This window comes from Pimephales promelas, chromosome 6 (assembly GCF_988280905.1).
Source record: "Pimephales promelas chromosome 6, fPimPro1.hap1.1, whole genome shotgun sequence".
Classification (NCBI taxonomy): Eukaryota; Metazoa; Chordata; class Actinopteri; order Cypriniformes; family Leuciscidae; genus Pimephales; species Pimephales promelas.
In genome coordinates, this window is record NC_142774.1 from 37,610,714 (window position 1) to 37,631,975 (window position 21,262).

Consider the following 21,262-nt stretch of genomic DNA (forward strand, 5'->3'; position numbering starts at 1 on the left):
CATAGACCTGCATTAAATGACTGACAGACAAGAACGGTTTTACCTAAAAATATCAAAATTGAAACTACTGCGGAAACAAAGACACATACCAAACATACCAAAAATTAATTTATTTCAAAGTGAACTTACTGCGCATCGACACTGATTTAATATATATATATATATATATATATTAAATGTGAAACATTATCTAAAGCTGTGGTTCTCAACCAGGGGAGCCAGTGTGCTTCTGGATTATGCATTAAAATAAATAAATAAATATATATATATTGATTTAAAGCCTGATTTAAAGCCATCTTCCACAACACATCTGTATTTACAATGTATATAGGTTATTTAATGGCATTCACAATCAATTTAAAGAGTAAAATAATTCAACTGTCAGATTAGGTTGTTTTTTTTTATGTTGAACATGTTGAACACTAATAGAGAAGAATGTATGCAGTCAGTAAACCTTATAGTTACTGAAATATAGCCCTTGAAACAACCTCCAAAATAGGTTTTTGTCCCTAATAGTACAAAAGAGTGAAAAAAATAAGCATGCACTGTTGTAATTTTAAACCTTATTAAAACACACAAAACAACAGGCATTTTTCCCCTCAGCCAAATTTAGTCTTGCTTCCAAATTTTTGACTGTAGCCACAGTGTGATAACTATACTTTTCAATGATGTTGCTTGAGTAAAGAGCACATGCATTACCCGGATCCATTTTGTACCTTCCAACCCCTTCATTTTCCCCTAATGTGTACCATCAAGACAAACAGGTGTATCTGCCAAAATCTATCCGGCTTGCGCACAGATGCACAACAAACAAACACACCAACACAATGCAACCATGGCCTTTCCTTACACACACACACACACCCCACCCACACGTGAATACCCACACACACACATATTCACAGCGAACATCTGCCGTACACGTCAAGCCGCAAGTGCACAATCATGAATATTTAACAGACTGCTGTCTACACACGCTCCATATATGTCACCCTCCTCCTCCGCTGGTAGACGGTCTCCTCTCAAATGGGAATATTATCATTCAAGGAGACTTTCCCTGCCAGTGCTGAGATGGAATTTAAGGTTATATGTGTGTGTGCGCGGATGTGTTCACTGCATCCCCGCTTATGTAAGTCTGAGTATTTTTCTGACAATGTAAGGAAATCATTTTGTGCATGCATGAGTGGATGTCACGAGGATATAGAAAAGAACAAGGACAAGGGATAGCATGTGCACATGTATGTGGGCTTTCCTGGAGCTTTGTGAGAAATCTAGGTCAAGGAAGAAGGCCGTCTGAGGAGGAGGATATTGGCTTGTCACCTTGGACTGTGAGTGGGCAACTCACTACGCTCCTCTCTGAAACAACCAGAATCTCTTGCTGATTGACTTCAGGGGCAGATAAAAGCTAGTTTGCTATCTCTAGCGCCAGATTGTCAGTCAGAATGTATACATTTTAGATTATTACTTTACGATGACAGAGATTAATTTTCCCAGAGAAACATTTTATTGCTAAGATGTTGCTCTTTTATAGCGTTGGAGAATTAATGGAGTTCTCCATCAAGTAACTTAAAATCTCCTAATACTATAGATTAAAGAAAATTAAACAAACAAGACAATGTTATTCACAGGAAATGGTAAATGAAAAGTAAAAGGTGACCTCATGTGAAGCAGGGTAACTGCCATCCACCATTGTGATCAGCATTTTGGATTTTAAACTGCTGATCCTTAAATTGTTATAACCGGTACTGAATTTGTGGTTATGAATACCACAAGTTTTCATTTTCAAATACACAAATAAAGCATCCATTCCAAACAATAATGCACACACTCTAAAAAAAAATGCTGGGTTGTTTCAACCCAAATTTGGGTCAAATATGGACAAACCCAAATGTTGGGTTAAAATATAATTAAAAAATTTACAGTTTAAAGTGAACGTTGAAGATTTTAAATTACATTTTTTAACCCAACATTTGGGTTTGTCCATATTTGACCCAAATTTGGGTTGAAACAACCCAGCATTGTTTAGAGTGCAGTGTTGGCCTTTATTTTTGTGTTGGTCTAACACTATAAAAAGCTTCCAGCCTTTTTTTAAGGTATCTTTTGCCACAAATTCTACCAAAATCTCTTGCCAACCTACATCCCACTGTGAATACGGATTCCAAACACATAAAGAAGGCAGTTGGGAACATGTCAATTAAAAAAAAAAATCATGGTGGAAAAGATTTGCATGGTGGACAGTTCAGTAGTATTGTAATTATTAACCTACTGTATTTAGGCCTAAAACGCCTAAAAAGTACTTTTCTGAAAACCCCCTCCCTAAAAAATGCTGGGTTGTTTTAACCCAATTATTGGTCAAATATGGACCAACCCAGCCATTGGGTTACATTTTTAAATTACATTTTTAACCCAATGTTTGAGTTTGTCCAAACTTGACCCAAAATTGGGTTAAAACAACCCAGCATTTTTTAGAGTGTGCTGATTTTGACCCAATTTTGGGTCAAATATGGACCAACCCAGCCATTGAGTGTACTGATTTTGATCCAATTTTGACCCAATTTTGGGTCACATATGGACCAACCCAGCCACTGGGTTACATTTTTAAATTACATTTTTAACCCAATCTTTGAGTTTGTCCATATTTGACCCAAAATTGGGTAAAAACAACCCAGCATTTTTTAGAGTGTGCTGATTTTGACCCAATTTTGGGTCAAATATGGACCAAACCAGCCACTGGGTTACATTTTTAAATTGCATTTTTAACCCAATGTTTGAGTTTGTCCATATTTGACCCCAAATTGGGTTAAAACAACCCAGCCATTGAGTGCACTGATTTTGACCCAATTTTGGGTCACATATGGACCAACTCAGCCACTGGGTTACATTTTTCAATTACATTTTTAACCCAATGTTTGAGTTTGTCCATATTTGACCCAAAATTGGGTTAAAACAACCCAGCATTTTTTAGAGTGTAGGGTTTTCAGAAACATTTATCAAAATTTGTCAAAGCCTGCTAAAATCTTCATTTCTCAGGCTCTATAGCAGATAAAAACATGGAATTAAATCCGACACTGCTCAAAATGATGCAGGCGTGTTTGCCCGGCGATCTGGTCTTAAAGGTAAACACACACAGATGTGTGATCCGGTTTTAATGGGTTAATTGCAAATACATGTATTAAAATTACTTATAAGAGGTAGCAGCCTTGCCCTACAAAACTACTGTATACATCCCAAAACTCTATGCAACTGCATGCAAATGGAAGTTGATTCTATAATACAAAGTAAAACATCAATTACTCCTGCTATATTTGCAAAAATATGAAATTGCGCATCCATTTTATTCTTACCAAAATCCATTGAATGCACATCACATTGTAATCACAGCCTCCAAACTCTTAGGAAGGAACTTTCCGAGGAAAACTTGAAGGCAGAATGCAGTTCAGATGTCCTCCAGCCTGGTCAGAGAGGGGAAGGTCTGTTGGGATAGATAACCAAACAGAGATATACAGCAAAAATAAGACCTTTTTCAGAGCTGAGAATACTCTATTTCGCCACTCAATGCCTTTGCACTGTACCATAAACCCTTGAAGAAAACCATAACCCCAACACCAGTGAGGAAATTACCTGCTTCATAGCACAGGGAATGAGAACTATGTACAAGATATGCTTTCATGCCCCTATGTAATTGCATTTCTAAATGAACCACTTGTATTAGTGAGCGTTGTAACCGCCAAGCCATTTGACCATCTGAATATGGCAGTCATTCGCGTACACCACCCGCAAAGACCAAGAATGTTTTATATATGATAATTCTGGCATAGGAGGGGGATTCGTGCTCATTTTCATTTTTCTCCTCAAGCAACCTAGACGTCTGACTTTGAAAACTGAAAGGTTAGTAAGCGAGGCGTCGTTGTAAATGACTCAGCTCTACAACGTGTCACAAGTTATTTCTTTGACAGGCATCTGTCAGAGTCTCAAGAATTTTCACTTATCTATGAAAAAAAGAGGTGCTACGTGGTACAACAAGTAAGGTGAGGAGTGTAGTCGATACTATCGTGTCAAAGCATGAGCGTAACCACATATTAAGGACTGGGGAGGGGGGATTTCTGAATCAGCCATTGGAAAACTCATCGAGTAATCTGAATAGTGGTGTCTATGGTGGTTATGGCCCTGTGCAGTGAGATTCGGTAGCCCTTCAATGTCTGCTGAAAGAAAAATTCTGTATATAAATTGCAATTCACAAACACGTTTCAACACAATTCATCAAAGAAGTCACTGTTAAATGATATGAGACAGGTCAGTTTGCACTCCATGCATGATGTCTGCTGGTGAAATATGGGCTTTATAGAATTAGATGCGTCATGTATCTCTATTTACTGTAGACAGCCTATGTTTTCTCTTCCATTGTATTTATTTAGGGTTTTATATATCTCAACTAAAGGATTACCATACTAATACTGTGTTTGACCTCCTTTTGCCTTTAGAACTGCCTTAATCTATGTGGCATTGATTCAACAAGGTGCTGAAAGCATTCTTTAGAAATGTTGGCCCATATTGATAGGATAGCATCTTGCTGTTGATGGAGATTTGTGGGATTCACATCCGGGGCAAGAAGCTCCCGTTCCACCACATCCCAAAGATGGCCTATTGGGTTGAGATCTGGTGACTGTGGGGCCATTTTAGTTCAGTGAACTCATTGTCATGTTCAAGAAACCAATTTGTAACATGGTGCATTATCATGGCACAGAATATAGCAAAGTACAACTGATTTGACCATCTGATACATCACTGTACCATGGTAACATTATGTAAGTTTAAGGTAATTGAATCAGAATCTTCAATGTTTTGGTACACAAGCAGATCATGACGGGAAGCACGTAAGTGTTTTATTCCATTAGTGTAAACACACACACACACACAGAGAATGTTATCTCCATCACAAAGCCTGCTAAGTGGCATCCGCAGGTTAAGTGTCAATTTCAATGCATTTTCTTCCGCTGAGCTCTAAGTTTCACCACGCTCATCAGTAGAAATCATCCTCGATTAGGGCTGACAGGGATTTGATCCTTTTAGCCATTAATCCAGATTTACATCCATGGATCTGGCTATTTCAATGGCATTAGCATCCTTAGTGTGGATAATGCCAGCCGGGCGCTTTACCCCACAAACTCTTTGATGGCTTTACTGACTATTGTGCCCGGGGTGATGCTGGCGCAGACATCATAGAGTCTAACAAAGACACAAGACTATGGGGATATTAGTTTCAGTATGGAAAACAAAGGGTGTTACATCACAGTTCACAGTTCAGTCATGGATATAATGACTTAAGCAGCTGGAGAAACTTACAAATAGATCTCTTAAATATCTTGGTTGCTTCTCTTAGATGGAGAATATTAAATGGAGAGCAAAAGTAGACTTATCTAATCACATGTTTCTCAGATCTTCTCCTAAGAAAAAAGATTCCCATGTATCTCCTTCAGAATTTAGAACAGATCTCAACAATGTCTCAAACTATGCTCAAATTTGTTCATAGCTCAGGAGATTTAATTGGGCTTTCATTAAAGGGTTAGTTCACCCCAAAATGAAAATTCTGTCAGTATTTATTCACCCTCATGTTGTTCCAACCCTGCAAGACTTCAATTTCAACTTCAACTTCTTCAATTAAATCTGAGAGCTGGGTCAATCCTCCATAGGTTTCTTAAGGGATCGAAAGTTGCCGGCCGAGAAAATTTAAGACATCGTTAAAAAAGTCCAAGTGACAACAGTGGCTCAATCTTAAGTTTATCAAGTGACGAGAATAATTTTTGTGAGCAAAAAAACAAACATAAACACCCTCTGTGGGCCGTAAGATTTCACGTAGTGGAACTTGCGCAAAGCTTCAACATAAGTTGTACGTCACACGCAGACTTACTATTGGCCGATGCTGGTCATGTGTGTGTGATGCACGTGACGTACAACCCAGCAAACACAGAACGTTCCCCTAATGTTCCCGAATGGTCCCATGAGGTTAATTTTTTGGGAACCAAACAAGAATGTTATAGGAACGTTCCATGTAGGTTATTTTTTGGTTCCATTTTTATAACGTAAGGAGAATGTTCCAGGAACGTTCCCTTAACCTTAAGGGAAAGTTCTAGGAACGTTCTGGAAACCAAAAACTAACGTTCCCAGAACATTCCCAGAACCTAAATTTGTTTGCTGGGAACCTAGAAGCATTGCGCAGTTCCACTTCGTGAAATCCCGAGAACAATATATCCATGTAGTGCACGTCTCCTCTTCAAATCATTTTTGATCTCTTTACTATCTAGAAGAAACAACTATCAAAGAAATATTATGTGGAAGTGTCAAAGATTCCAATATGAAGAATTATCATTAAGTCGTATAATTTCATCCATGCTTTTAGCATTCATTTTATACACATGTGCTCTTACTTACAGTACATCTGAAGAGCACCCTCTCAATAAAAGTTCCCAGTGGGAATTTTCTTTTAGGCCAATCAGACACATGGCTGTCCCGAAATAGATCATGGATGTCATGCCATTTTGATTATGAGAATCAGCCATAAAGAGAAAGAGACAAAGTCACTCTCAGCTGAGTAGCACATGCTTTTATGCCTCGTCAAATAACCTTCCAAAGCTTGATATGAATAAATGCTGTTGTCTTTCAGATCTATTGTCCTGTGAATGCAGCGTCTACAGCTTGCAGACCGCAGTCCGTTCGGATTTATTGACCACTTGCTTCTGATCCCCAACAGCAGAAACAAGCTATGCTGTGACAGAGCTGTCAATGGGTGCTGACCTCTGCTGCCTGCTTTAGTCAGAGCAATAACCCCTGTGGACAGCACTGTTTCCTGCAGGGCCGATTCAGGGATCTAATGCGGGCAGGCTCAAGGCACAATCGATACTCAAATGGAAAGCATTTCAGACTTTCTACACATTGCAGGTTAAATAGGGCAGTGTAAATGTAGTGTAAGAAGGTCTGATAAGCTAATGCTGGAGTTTGTTGGGTTTGTAAGGCTGGTAAATGTGCAATGCTGATGTTCCATGTTTTTGGATACTGGAAAAGAGATACTTCATAGAATGATGTTGGTCCTAACCTCTCTGTCATCAGTGTAACATAAAAGAAGTGTAACATAGCACTGTTACATATTTCAATTGTTTTTAAAGCTTTCTTGGTATACGAGTTAGAGATAATCCAAAAGTAATGTTGTATTTGCAAGCATTTCTAGCTAAGACGTATGGCGACGTACACAGTGACGTAACAACGTCGTTCCCTGGGCACTCTAGTCAGTGGAAAAACAAATAGGTTCTGAAGCGGTTCGCAAGTTGAACCAACTCCGAACCAACTTTGAACCAGCACCAGTTCCGAACCAGTTCTTTTTTTGGTGGAAAAGGGGTACCTGTGGGAAGGGTTGGAGCTATAGGGCTGTCTCCCTCCTCATTTCTCTGTATTTATACCCACGATGCAGGGCCGAACGCAAGATGCAAATCTCGCACCCCAACTTGCATTGGCTTGTTTCTTTTACACTCGAATGTGATTGGGCTCTCAGGCGCGATCCTATTACGTCAGTCATTCCAATAAAAGTGTATGTTACCGCTTTTGCAACACATTACAATGCAGCAGATGGTAAATCCGTGGGGAAGCACGACCTGATCATCAGGTTCCTGAGGGGCGCGGGAAGGCTAAACCTTCCTCGCCCTCACCCCGCACCCTCTTGAGACCTCGAACTTGTTTTCACGGCATTAAAGAGAGCCCCCTTAGCAGTGTTGTAGTCGAGACCAGCTCACTCGAGTCCGAGTCGAGACCGAGACCATAGAGGGTCGAGTCCGAGTCGAGACAGAGACCAAAGACAGTCGAGTCCAAGTCGAGACCGAGACCAGAGAGGTTAGATAACCTAAGGTTGGGTCTCAAACCAGACTTAAAGATATCTTCAAGAATATGTCAAATATTTGGTGGTAACAATAAAATTGGCACCATACTCAAACAATAAACCAAATATACCATGGAATCATGTACACTGTAATGGTAAAAAGGTCACATAGTGGTGTAGGGAATATTATTATTATTATTACTTACAATTGTTACAATCAGTAAGTGTTCTTTCACATAACATTACTGCACACGAATTTTGTGTGGCTCTTATATGCAAACTGAATTAGGGATGATAAGGCAGACATTTTCAATACATAGCTTTAAGCTAGAGGCTCCACATTACATCTGACCTGGGTCCTGCTGCATTTGCGTGCCGCGAACGTTATAGTCTCAAGTCATGCGCAGTTGCGCACAAGAAAGTCAGCAATCATTGGATGTTTCAATCAAACAACAATTTAAAGAAATATTAACATACAGTAATAAATCATGACATATTTTGAATGGGACTCGAGTGGACTCAGGAATAAGTCCGAGTCCCGACTCCCAATATGTTAGTCAATTCCGAGTCAAAATGCACACGAGTCCATGACAAGACCAAGTCCATTAAAATATAGACTCGAGACCGAGTCCGAGACCGAGTCTCGAGTGCACAACCGCTAGTCAACTGAGCTGAAAATCCTGTCATTAAAAACAGTGCTCCAGACTGCGTTGGCTTCAATCAAGAGGGTAGGGGACCTGCAAGCATTTTCGGGCAACGAATCCGGCCCCGATACGTGCCCAAGGTCCCCACCACTCCATTCAGGGACCAGGTGGTGATCCTGAAAGTGCTGTGTTGGCTCGTTTAGTTTACACTTGAAGGTGATTGGGCTCTCAGGCAAGATCCCATTACGTCAGTCATACCGATGTAACGTATGGGAAAGGAATTGGGGTTACATATGTAACCAAGACATTATTTTGCATTTTAATCTAAATAAATGTCTTAAGCCGCGTTTCCACCACAGGAACTTTCCCCAGGAACTAGGAACTTTGGGGTGGTACTTGGTGTGTTTACACCGCAGGAACCAGGGTCTAAATGAATTTCCCCCGAGAAAGTCCTTGCTGGAGAGGTAGTAGCCTACTTTTTCAGAGTTCGGGAACTTTCGGGGTGGGACTTGTGGCTGAACATGCTGATTGGTTCTTACCACTTGTTCTTTCTGCCCGATGGCGCAAGTTCGTCCCATCCATCTCACGGTCAATGTCCGCTGATAACAAACGTCTACTAGCATTACATCTAGCATTACGAGCTTTCTGAATACGCTTTGGATATTTGTCTCTTTTCTGCCTTTTGGTAATTACTTCGTTAGTAAACCAATCGCACACAAAAGCAGCACAGCTTGAATCTCCTCCATACAAAATTCAAAACAGACTGAAAACTCAAAACAAACGTGCAGACTAGGAGGAGCAGTCGCACGCAGTTCAACGTCACTACATAATCTTCGGTACTTTAGTCCGCCGTGTAAACACAGTAAGCAAGCGGTCTGGGGCAAAAAAAGTTTCTGGGACAAATAGTTCCTGGTAGTTGCGGTGGAAACGCGGCTTTAAGTTGTTTTAGGTATACTGGGACCCTTTGGTCAGGGAAATGAACAACAAAAAAGGCCCAATATACATGAATGGACCCTAATGAGTGCACGATAAATGCAACAGGAGACATTATTCTACAAAACACATTGCATGGTGGGATATAATTTGCAGTGGTTGTGTGCCTCACATTGTGGCATATCTTGTGGGTCATCCAGGTATTCTAAGCACACCAAAAACAAAATGATAAATTGTGCAATGCACTTTAGGCAAAAATAGTACAAGAAGAACTGTAGTGCGAAAATCCAAACACACTATTCGTGTTGATCTCTGTAGGTGGTCAAAGTAGATTCTGTACACAGCCTTTTCAGTTGAGACTGTGTATTGTGGCTGTCAGTTCAGTTCAGAGTGTGTTAGGTATGTAAACCGTGCTTTAGAGGGCCGCTGTGTGTCTTAAGGTTCCCGCTGGTAAAGTCCAGTACCTGCTTGACCCTACGGCCCATCACAGACGCCCTCACTCAACCTCACTACCCTTCTCCACAGGAAACACACAACCACTTGCTTAGAAGCAGCCGGGGCTGAGCAACAGAGCTATAGTGGGACAATACATGCAGGGTGCAATGTGGCATACTGTACTAACCATCTGTGAGCATATGAGACTATTTGCGTATACTTTTTGTTCTCTAGCTACAGTCTCAGAAAAAAAAAGGTACAAAAGCTGTCACTGGGGCTGTACCTTTTCAAAAGGTAAACTTTTGTCCATTTTAGGTGCTAATATGTACATTTTAAGTGTTAATATGTGCATGTTAGGTGCTGATATGTACATTTTAGGTGCTGATATGTCCATTTCAGGAGCTAATATGTCCATTTTATGTCCTAATATGTACATTTTAGGTGCTAATATGTACATTTAGGTACTAATATGTACAATTTAGGTGCTAAATACATTTTAGGTCATAATATGCCCATTTCAGGAGCTAATATGTACATTTTAGGTGCTAATATGTACACTTAGGTACTAATATGTACATTTAGGTACTAATATGTACATTTTAAGTGCTAAGATGTACATTTTAGGTGCTAAGATGTACATTTTAGGTGCTAATATGTACCACTAAGGTACCAATTGGCAGCTTTGGGTACAAAAGTGTACCTTTTGAAAAGGTACAGCCCCAGTGACAGCTTTTGTACCTTTTTTTTCTGAGAGTTAAAAACATAGACTAGCACAATACAAACTTCATCACAAGCCAAAACGTTGTTATACATAACAAAGTTTTGCCTTGTGGTGAAGTTTGAAGTTTGTGCTAGTCTATGTTTTTAACTGTAGCTGTGTTCCAAAACCTACAGTATGTGAGATGCCCAGGCAGCAATTTAAGGCCTCATAGGTTGTCCATAGGCTATTCCAAAAGGCAGCATAATTGTTATTACAAATGGGTTAGTTCAGTGATGGACGAGTTGAGAGAAATATCAACTAATTGAATTTCATTCAATAGCTTATCTAAGAATATCAATACAAACTTGTTCATTTTAAAATAAATGTGGAATAATTACCAGTAGGCTGGTACAGTATACAACAAACAGAATTTTTAACAAGATATTGATACTTTTGTTTAGCAAGTATACTGTACATTTATTTGATCAAAAGTGATAGTACAGACATTTATAACTTTATTAATTGTTGTTTTGAACAGTCAGTTCATAAAAGAATCCTGAAAATAATGTAAATACTTTTAAGCCTGATAGTTATTAAGAAATTTTTCTTTTGCAGGATCACGTGACACTGAAGACTGGAGTAATGATGCTGAAAATTCAGCTTTGCATCACAGGAAAGAATTAAATATTCAAATAGAAAACTGTTCATTTAAATAGAAATAATATTTCACAATATTACTGTTTTCACACATCACTTGCTTACATGCTTACATAAGAGAGTTCTTTCAAAAGCATTTAAACCCCAAACTTTTGAACGGCAATGTATCTATTTTATGCTCATTAGAGTACTGTGTCATTAGCTTAACAACATGATAACCCCAGACTCTATTTAAAGCAACTCAAGTTTAAAGGGTTTGAAAAAAAGTCCTTTTTCCTTATAAGACAGCTGCCAATGTTGACAGGTTTTGCTGCAGAGCTAGATTGTGCATTTGTTCTGTGCTTTATGTGGTGTGTGTGCGTGCCTTCTGACAGTGCAGAAGACTTAAGATGGATGTATCAGGGAGTTGGAGTGCAGGGGTAATCAGTGGAAGAAAGTGAGAGAAGGCCAGTTCACTCCTACGCATCAAACTTGCAGTTTTTTCCACTCCTGTGAAGCAGCGATACCAGCCATCAGAACACAAACTGCACAGATCCATCACTAACACTTCATATTCTATTATTAAAGGAACAGTCCACAAATATGTTATTTACATATACTCGTGTGCTTCCAAGACTGTTTGACTTTCTTTCTTAAGTTGAACACAAAAAGAAAAATTATTATAGATGCTCTTTTTCCATGCAATTACAATGAAAAAGGAGACTTTTCAAGCATCGTCAAACATTGTCAACACATTCTCTAACTTATTTGTTTTATTACAAAACTAAAATCTTCCTCAACTACTGAGGTCAGATGACCCCCTAGCTACTTTTTCTATTTTAATCCATTTCGAAATATAATTTATTCTTAAAATGCATTACTGATTTTTTAGCATCATTACTCCAGTCCTCAGAGTCACATGATCCTTCAGAAATCATGATTTGCTGTTCAAAAACATTTCCTATAATTATCATTGTTGAAAATAGTTGTGCTGCTACATATTTTTGTGCAAACTATTTTTTTCATGATTCATTAATGATTCATCCATTTTTTAATAAAAAAAATAATAATGATTATTATTAATATTATTTCATATAATTATTTTATTTGTATTATGACAATTTAGTCAAATAACAGACACATTGAAGAATAGAATCCTAGTCCACGGCATACATCTGAATTATAGCATCTAATTTTATGAATGATTTAGTCAATTAACCCTTAAAACTATTCAGATGAAATAAATCTCACAAATATGGATGTTCAGATGATTAAACAAGACTAGTCTTATATTGGAGTATAGTTTTCCAAGAAAAAGTCTTTATATTTACCAATTTCACATTCAATTCAGTATAACTTGCTGTTTATTTGTACCTAATTTACTAGCAATTTCTAAGTGTAAATTGTATTGACGCCAACTTTTTTTTTTCAGTGAAGATTAATAATGGCATTCAATACATGCAATGACATGCTCAATCAGTGAATTGTTAGGGAGGCTCTTATTCCATATTACCCAACATTTTTCAAAATGTCTCCATCTGCATTCCAAAGAAGAAAGAGTGCCAGGTTTAAAATGACACGATTGTGAGTAAAAAGATGAAATGTGGTCAGCTCTTTGAAATACAGAACATCCTTCAGGGCGCCTTGGCTGATCGCCTCCATTTTAAAAAGCCCAGACACAAGAAGAACACATTCTGAACTGTAAAATATTTAAATGAGCATTCAATGACTGACAGCTGTCAATTATGACTCACAGCTGGCAAATCCACCCGTCTCTGTGGAGTGGGTTTAAAGGTCTCGGCAGTTCGGGGCACCTTCTGGCAGGTTCCACTCAGGAAAACTAGGGAAGGAGAGATAAATAATTCACACGTCTCCTCTCTTCCTGGTGGGACGGCGAGTGTGTTTGTGTGTTAGCATGTGCTGTTTAGAACGGAACATTTGAGTGGGAGGGGGGGGGGGGGGGTGAGGATGTTTGTCAGGCTACTGTGTGTGGGTGGAAGTTGCATGTGTGTGTGTGTTGCAGTGGGATACGAGGCAGCGAAGCTCAGCAGGAGGTTAAGCCCTCTCTCTGCTGTGTGTAGGAGCTGGAAGCCAGACACAAGATGTCTCCAGTCCTCAAGCTATCCCAGGATCCACCCCAGCCCCCAAGTCTACACCATTTCCTGTGCTTGCATGTCTGAGCTTTGGTCTCTTTGTCCATTAATATTTTGTTTGCTCTGGCAAGATCACTATCACTACTGCTCATACTTAAGGTTAGGGATTTGAACAAACCTCTAACCCAGAATATTTATATATATATATATATATATATATATATATATATTTATCACAAATCATTGTGTTTGCCTCAAATGATGCAAATTACTTACGGCCTTAAAATTCCATATATATAAGTTACTTAGCTTTTAAGTATAAATAAGTGAAACCATATAAACAATTTAAGTAAGCATCTGACTGGGGTAAAAGCTGAAATTAAATTAGCAAACTGATAACATCATAAGCCGCTTTTACTGTTCATGCCGTGATATATCACATTATCCTAACCAACTTCAGTGAGATTTACACTCAAAATACTTATAATTGAATAATGGTTGGAATGTGTCCACTGGCAAAGATTCAGTTTTATATATTGTGATCTATCCATCCGTCTATCTAAGATGGTTTTACCATCTCTAAGCATTCCTTCATCTTTGAGGAAGATAAATGAAGATCTTTTGGTTGAAATCTGAGAGCTTTCTGTCCCTGCATTGACAGATACGCAACTGACACTTTGATGCTTCAAACAGAGATTGCAAAACTAATCCACATAAGATCGAGCGGTTTAGTACAATTTTTTTTGAAGAGACACGATCACTTCATATGATGAGAATTAATTTAGGCTTTTATAAACATGAATCAACTCACACATCAGTTGTGGTAAACGGAAGCTCAAGCATGTTTCGCTTGATGTGCGAGAACCAATGAGGTTCATTCTCATGTTACGCAGCATGTTTGAGCTTCTGCAAGAACCAATGAGGTTTGTTCTTGCGTGTCAAGCATGTTCGGTAAAGCTTCTGTTTCAACGGGCTGCAACGCGTTCTCATCATATACACTCTCAGAAAAAAAGGAACAAAAGCTGTCACTGGGGCTGTACCTTTTCAAAAGGTAAATTATTGTCCATTTCAGGTGCTAATATGTACATTTTAGGTGCTAATAAGTACATTTTAAGTGTTAATATGTACATTTTAGGTGCTAATATGTCAATTTGAGCTTATATGTCCAATTTAAGTGTTAATATGTACATTTTAGGTGCTAATATGTCCATTTCATGAGCTAATATGTCCATTTTAGGTGGTTTTATGTACATTTTAGGTGCTAATATGTCCATTATTTCAGGAGCTAATATGTCCATTTTAGGTGGTTTTATGTACATTTTAGGTGCTAATATGTCCATTTCAGGAGCTAATATGTCCATTTTAAAGTGTTAATATGTACATTTGTGCTAATAGGTCAATTTCATGAGCTAATATGTACATTTTAGGTACTAACATGTACATTTTAAGTGTTAATATGTACATTTTAGCTGCTAATATGTCCATTTCATGAGCTAATATGTACATTTTAGGTGGTAATATGTACATTTTAGGTGCTAATATGTCCATTTCAGGAGCTAATATGTCCATTTTAAAGTGTTAATATGTACATTTGTGCTAATAGGTCAATTTCATGAGCTAATATGTACATTTTAGGTACTAACATGTACATTTTAAGTGTAAATATGTACATTTTAGCTGCTAATATGTCCATTTCATGAGCTAATATGTACATTTTAGGTGTTAATATGTATATTTTTGGTACTAATATGTACATTTTAGATGTTTATATGTCCATTTTAGGTGCTAATATGTACCACTAAGGTACCAATATGCAGCCTTTGGGTACAAAAGTGAACCTTTTGAAAAGGTACAGTCCCAGTGACAGCTTTTGTAGCTTTTTTTCTGAGAGTGGGGCCTCATCTAACTGACGCTTTTGACCATACGTCTAAATCAGACGCACATGGCAACCTTTAGCGTCAGTTAGATGACGCGGGTAGGTTTAGGTCTGGGGTAGGGTTAGGGTTAGACCACAAGGAGGCGCGTCTCATATTGACACTAAAGGGTGACATGTTGACGCATGGCCAAAAGCGTCAGTTAGATGAAGCCTTGGGATGAGAATGGGCTGTCTGTTTATGTTCGCTGATCAATGTTTATATGTAAATAAAAACTAACATTTATAAATGTGATAAAAGCTGTTCATCATATAAAGAAATAGAGTCTCTTCAGAAATTTTTTTGCCCGGTTCGTTTTACGATCTCTTTATGAAGTGTCAAAGTGATATTTGTCAATGGAGGAACAGAAAGCTCCCAGATTTCATCAAAAAGATCTTCCTTTGTGTTCGGATGAGCAAAAGTCTTATAGCTTTGGAACGACCAAATTTTAATTTTTGAGTGAACTATACCTTTAATTAAGAACTTATGAATGGCTAATGCATCCTTAGAGTTTCGTTTTGACCTGGCCAGTGAGTAAGCACCTATAACACCCTTGTAACCCACTTGCCTTATCAAACCAGCCTAGCAAATGTATAACACATTAATGAACATCTTAGCAACTGCATAACAATGCCTTGGCAACCACCCACACATCCTAACATCATGGAGGCGACTTTTGCATGAGCAAGCGCCATGCACATCATCAACAAATGTAAAACTGTCATCTCATATCAGACCTAAATCTCTAAACAGGCTTTAGAACATCGATTCTTTGTGTTTTCGTCTAATTCAGTCATATTTCAGTCTCTCTGTCTCTCTTTCCTCCATCCCCCGTCGCTGTCTGTCTCAAGTGGCCTTCACCCACCAGAGAGGCTGAGCTGTTTTGGTGTAAAATGTCCCCCTTAGGCACAAATCAGCAGACTTGTCTTTAACATGGACAGCAGACTCAAGTCTCGCCAGATTGCCTCACCGCTCTCATTAAACATTCGGGGAAATCCAGGATAAGTACGGAAACGCTAACAAACCCAGATTAGACGGGTTGCTTTTACATATCCTGCAGCTAACAGGAAGTACACCAAGCCAGCATGTACTGTCTGAATATAAAGAGCTTTAACCTAATTGTCAAATGCTTGATTATTAACATTTCACATGGGCCATTGTTCATACTCAGGGTTAGGGGTTTGTTCAAATCTATAACCCCTAAGTATCACAGTTTGACAAGCAATGTGAATACAAATGGTTAAACAGTGCAGCTTGTTGAGGAGAGATGTCCTGTTATTTTTATATGATAAAACAGATCACAAGGATTTAAAGGAGAGACTCGTTAAGTAACATGTACCAGTACTGGAAAACAACTAAACAAAAGTCTAATTAACCTGTTAACGGTCACCCCCCTTTTTTGAATAGACATGGGAGACCACATTTCAAATTTAAATGGTTGTAATTCAAGAATGCTTTGCAATATAGATGTAAGATTTGGTCTCGTTTTAAAGAAGACATTTGGCAGATTTTTGTCGAAGTGAAATAAATTAAGAAAGTGAAACCAAAAAAAAAAGTTATAGAAGTTTGAGTTTATGGAAATGTACAATGTAAAAAAAAATCATATTTTATATAAAATATACTGAACATTTTCAAAACCTGGGCTACTCTAAAACTGCTAAAAAATCAAAACTAAAAATATGAACAAGTTGTGTTTAAATTTTAGGTTGATATCTCAAAAAATGAGCTTTCAGTGAGATTTTGTTTGGGTGCAGTACCAAACTTGTTCACTAGGGCACAACCAGACTTCATCACTGCCCATATAAGGGCGCCTCAATTCAAGTATTTCCACAATTTTCATACAATTTATGAAGTAGACATCCTGTTCAGAAGTAGTATGGGAAGTTTGGCAGATTTTGATATGAATTCAACCTCTAAGAAACACAAACAAAGAACACGCATGCGCATTATAGCTTCCTGCCACATCACAAGTGGTGAATTTATTATTTTTTTCTTTATATTGAAAACATTTTCAGACCTTTTTTTCTAAAATAATTGAATGGATGCAATGCTTTGAACTCTTGGCATGAAAACAAACATAGGTTTCTACCTTTTTTTCATGATTTTCATCACTATTTCAAAATAAAAGTCTGAACACGACTTGGGAGTTTGAAAATATTCTTGTTGCAAATTGATAAATTACAGCTCCTCTGCAATTTATTTTGAAAATCAGTCACCAAATATGGAAACTAGAGATTGTAAGCTTTCAAATGATATATAGTTTGATATTAAAGATATTATTGTTTTAAAAATATAATGCCAAGCGTCCCACGAAATAAAAAAAAGGGCCTGATGTTCACATACTTTGTTTCAGAACCCTTGATTTATGGCTGGGGGTTTAGCACAAGCAGCATCATTTGCTTCAGAAAATATGAAAACCTATCGTTTCCTTAAGCTGACTGTGGAAATGATAATCAACCAGTGCAGATCCTGTGGGCTCGATTTTTAGGAAAGCAAAAAAAGGCGATTGCCCCAAACAACACCCCCTGAGAAAATGAAAGGCAATGCTAAACACTACACCACACACAAAAATTATTTTAGAAGAAGGCTTGAAGTATTTTGTTGTATTTGTCCGTCGAGGCCGGTCTACAACATCTCGTAAAATAATTTCAGTGTTTAGAGGGGTAAACAAAACACACAACCATTTTCCTTATTCAGACAAGCCAAAGAACACAAGGTGAACGCGGGTTCAGCGGTTCTACCGACACAAAGTAATACCTTTCACATGCTGTTTACTTAAGCGGAGATTGCTGTCTGACTGTGGTAAGATCATTCTCTATTAAAGGCACATCAGATGCAATCAGGTTATTGCAGTGCATGCTGAATGAGAAAGAGAGCATTCTGAGGAAAGAAGATAATATGGTGAATCTGAATCTGTTAGTGATATCAGGTCAGTTCTATCGAGATTTCAAAAAACACAAGCTGACTTTATTTAATTAGCAGCAGTGCTTGCTTTGAGTCCTGTGCCATGGGCCAGCTTTTGTGCAGGTAGGAAGCAGGTGTTAACTTGATTACTAATCATTAATCAGGTTTTTATGAGGATGTCACAACAGCAAACATGCTCAGACACCTGTTTATGACATGACCCCATCTCTATCTATCTATCTATCTATCTATCTATCTATCTATCTATCTATCTATCTATCTATCTATCTATCTATCTATCTATCTATCTATCTATCTATCTATCTATCTATCTATCTATCTATCTATCTATCTATCTGTATTTTTGTTTTGTTGTTGAGTTAAACATTCTAATTTGATATTAGAATGATAATTTGAATAACATCTAGTACACATACACACTATCTGCATTTTTTTCTTGTAAAATATCTGAATGTCCTTATTTTTATTTCCTTTTATAGGCTACTTTTGATTTTCATTTTTATTTTTTTATTTTTTAGCATTTTTTAACAAATTGCATTATGGTTTTGGTCTATGAATTAGTTTTGCAGCGTCTCTAAATATCTATTTGTCTATCCAAGAAAGCTCGATCTACCAATCCATACATCTAAGAAGTGATTATTTGCCATGGTTACATCGACATGATGATATTCACCAGCTGACTGATTCAAGACAGCTCTCTAAAACCGTTCTGACAGGGTGGTGAAGACGGGCTCGGGTAAAGCAAGCCACCTGCATGTACATCTCATGCGTGTCTAATTCATGCCGAACAAACACCAAGCGTTATTAAAATAAGCCAGCACCTTCTTTAGAAGCAGATATTGAGTGAGCGGCTCTCACATGTGACCCAAACTGAGCCATCTGTGAGGAGGCAGATTGGCCGGAGAGCATGACTGAGATGCCGAATCATCAATTAGAACTGCTGGGGCTGAGAGGGACATCACATACAGCTCCCATGACAAGCACTCATGAGTCTGGTTGCTTGAGCACACACATCTCTCAGCTTGTTCTCTAAAACCAAGTCATTCCATTCAAAATACCTGTTAATCTAGCTATGAAAGAAAACATAATGAAGTATGAAGAAGCCTTTCATTTATACACTATTTACATTTTTTTAAAGAATGCCATGCCTATAGGAGGATTATGGCATAGATAACACTGGTGCTCACACAAAATATTGACACTTTGGACACAGAATCAAAATCGTCCGACATCATTGTTTTACCTTTTAATTCCTCTTTTTGTAAACGGCGCTTGAGTTAGTTTGCACGTTCAATTATGCGTTCAACTTAAACACTGACTCTGTACTTCCGGCTACGTCGCCCGTGACCTTTTGAACGTAATTACGTGACGTTACAAACGCGCCTCAGAGAATGGAGCAAGGCTAGCATTTGTCCTTAGAAAAGTTACATTTTTGGAATAAGTTTTGAAATAACCGATCGTTTCGCATGATAAGACCCTTATTCATCGTCTGGTGTCGTTTAAAGACATTTGAAGCTGCATCTGAAACTGTTATTAACTGTCTTTTGGACCTTGGACCGTCCGGTTCCCATTGAAGTCCATAATAAGGAGAAAAATCCTGGAATGTTTTCATCAAAAACCTTAATTTCTTTTCGACTGAGGAAAGAAAGACTTGGACATCTTGGATGACATGGGGGTGAGTAAATTATCAGCAAAAGTTTTTTTTTTTTAAAGTGAACTAATCCTTTAATACTAAGGATTTAAACGATGCAAACAGGAAATTATTCACACACATCTGAACCAAACAAACTATAACGGTGACCATGGTAACAAAGGAGGAGCGGGAAAATGAACAAAGGAAAACAGGAACTGATTAAATACAAACTAAAAGTCCACAAACTAAAGCAAACTGAACATAATTGTGACAAACACCATAGAACTGCATGCTATAGTGATTTTGTATATATATATATATATATATATATATATATATATATATATATATATATATATAACTAAGATATGCAGTTTATGGAAGAAAAATGCAGCCAGAATCATTACATTTACCACATATCTCAAGTTTAAAGGTTTTGTTTTAAGATTACTATTATTATTAAGCTTTTGTGTTTCAGAATTATTAAACAACTAGCCTACAATCACCTCTCTATCTCCCACTGGCTCATCTGATGTGTATCATTCCCTCATTTTCCTTCTTCCTCTATTCCTCCTCGGTTTCGCTTTATCTCTCTCATTTTCTGTCTTCCTCCCTCCTTCTCTTCCTCCTTGTGTTTGAACATGTGGAGGGATTAATATCTGAGCTGAGGTGTTTTGGAGCTTATTTGAGTAAACAGAGTCCTCTGCTGAACGACAGTACCGGAAGAAAACAGATCGTGAGACTGATTAGATCAGCGCGGTTAGCCTGGCTAGTCATATTGCTGTTATTGTTTTGCTGGAAAAACATCATCACACAGTCATCTCTGCATCACGATGAGCAAAAGCCAAATCAACATTTTAATAGTGACAAGTGATGAGTCTATCCTTTCAAAGCTGGGCTTGATTAAAAAGAGAGAGGATATTAAAAAAAAGACCAAAAATAAGCATGACGTTGAGACTTTAAAAAAAAGCATTTTAAGGGATAGTTAACCCAAAAATAAAATCATTTATTAACCCTCATGTCATTCCAAACCTGTATGACGTTCTTTCTTCTGTGGAGCATAAAATGAAAATGTCTTACTGTACAAATCACCATTTGCCATACATTTGCAATTGAACTGAAGATTTCAAGCTTAATAATTGAGAAGAAAAGCACAAAAAAGCATCATACGTGGTCCAGGTGCTATATTTTCAAGGTTCAATTGGATTGTAGTTTGTGTGAGAAACAGGCTAAGACAAGCCATTACTCACGGATAATCTTCTCCTTCAGTTGTGAAAAGATCATTGAATTAGTGAGTTGAGTCGGAGCACTGGATCAGTCCAATTTGAAGCAAATCATTGTGGGAAACAAATCAACTGATTCATTGGAAAGATCAAACTCGAAAGAATTAGTGACATCTAATTTGTGAAAAATTAATTTTGTGAAACAAATCAACAGATCCAAACTCAAAAGATTCAGTCAGTTGAACCTGAGTATTGAATCCAAC

General features: G+C 37.8%; 1 long non-coding RNA gene across 1 annotated transcript in view; it reads right to left on the reverse strand.

Moving 5' to 3' along the window:
- Positions 1-3,344: 3,344 nt before the first annotated feature.
- The window catches only part of LOC148978774 (uncharacterized), a 40,369-nt gene continuing 22,451 nt past the window's right edge, over positions 3,345-21,262 (reverse strand). The window contains exon 3 of the long non-coding RNA XR_016169041.1: positions 3,345-3,472. This is a non-coding gene — a long non-coding RNA (uncharacterized LOC148978774). The remainder of the gene's footprint in view (positions 3,473-21,262) is intronic.